This window comes from Schistocerca americana, chromosome 7 (assembly GCF_021461395.2).
Source record: "Schistocerca americana isolate TAMUIC-IGC-003095 chromosome 7, iqSchAmer2.1, whole genome shotgun sequence".
NCBI classification, from domain to species: Eukaryota; Metazoa; Arthropoda; class Insecta; order Orthoptera; family Acrididae; genus Schistocerca; species Schistocerca americana.
The window spans coordinates 551,553,153-551,554,980 of record NC_060125.1 but is presented as its reverse complement, the minus strand read 5'-3'; positions in this window follow the sequence as shown (position 1 = coordinate 551,554,980).

Below are 1,828 nucleotides of genomic sequence, written 5' to 3'. Positions count from 1 at the left end.
AACGCGTAAGGAATAAATAAAGTAACTAGCAGCAGGAAAAGGCAGTTTTATTTACAAAACAAGTATGTAGCATAGGGTTTGTGAGCCTTTAGGGATTGTATATCCACCGCATATTTCATTTTAGGACGTGGTTTGACGCGTACTATGTGCGACGCCAGGAACTCCTGCATTATGATCGCCATTCATATCCCAGCAGGTGTTCCTGTGGACCGTCCCACACCATCAACGAACGCTGGACTCTTCTAGGCTAGGCGTAGTTTGATTCTCAGGAAAGACTGTCAGCGTTCCAAGCGTTCTCAGTTTCTGGGCTCAACTGATGTGTCAGAGAGTTGTCCTTTGTGTCAGGAGGGAATTTTCTTGGTAAGTGGACGTAAAATAACAAAAATGAGAGGTCATATGGGAAAGCCTCTTCAAGCTGAGGGTGCTGTCAACAGAGTTCGGTACAGAACCAATGGGAATGCCCAAGACTGAAGCAAGAGACAATGAATCGGCGACCACAGCAGTGATTGCATAAAAGGGCGGAATATTAAACAAGTTTTCGGAATTGCTGGAAATTTACGAAATCAGAGAGTCAGTCTCAGAGCCTGTGGGAGTGGGAACAACATGTTGACACATGTAGCCCGCCAACCTTTTTCCGCATTCGTGATTTCCAGAGTCGAGTCTTGTAATTTAGCTCACGTGGGTTTGATTGTCTGGTAACATTACAGTCTTCAGTTGTAGAACTAACAGCTAGCTAGCGATGGTTTTGGTCAAAAGTATGGACTTGACCATTTTTTATGTAAACGAATGAAGTTACGTACTTTTGAGTGACTGTGGACTCACGTATTTGGAACTGTTATCTCGGTAGTTTACTCTTTAGACTTCACTGGAACTCGTAGGCGATTAAGTGGAGACGTCAAGCAGTCTGTAACTGTCGGTTCACTGGACTAATTAGGAGTTCTTCAGAAAGTTATTAGATAAAAAGGGACTGAAATTCAGTGGTAACATTTGGAAATTTGTGGTAAGTTCTATGGGACCAAACCACTGAGGTCATCGGTCCCTGAGCCTACACACTTCTTAATCGAACTTAAACTAACTTACGCTAAGGACAACACACACACCCATGCCCGAGGGAGGATTCGAACCTCCGACGGGGCGAAAATTCAGTGGCGTAACACATTTGATTAAAAAGACTTGTCTCATAGTACAGTGTGAGACTGGTGACCCTTATTAAAATCCTTTCACGAACGTACAAGTGCTGCAGACTGATCCGTGTTCTTCAACGAAATGATTCCTTTTCCGGGGTTGTGTAGAGAAACATCTCCTCGATCAGAACGACATTGGGTGCTGCCGTTCTTGCGAATGTCATGAGACGAGGAGAAGCAAGAAAAACTGAGTTCTCAGCGGGACTCATCAGCAGAAGCAGCATTTTCCTGAAGATGGCGACCAGTTGGATCGCCGAAATATCAAGTTGATTTTAGGATCCGGCAGCAAACCCGAAGACACTTTCAAGACTTATTACACTGGGAAAGCCTACGTAATCACAAGATTTAAGGGAGTTTGAACATGGTGTTACAGTCGGCGCACGAGTGAGGGGACACAGTATCTCCGAGACAGCGATGAAGTGGAGATTTTCCCCTACGACCATTTCACAAGTGTACGTTGAATATCAGCGTGCGAACCATTCACTGAAACGTCATCGACATGAGTTTTCGGAGCCGAAGGCCTACTCGTGTACCCTTGATGACACCACGACACAAAGCTTTATGCCTCGCCTGTGCCCGTCAACACCGACATTGGACTGTTGACGACTGGAAACATGTTGCCTGGTCAAACGAGTCTCGTTTCA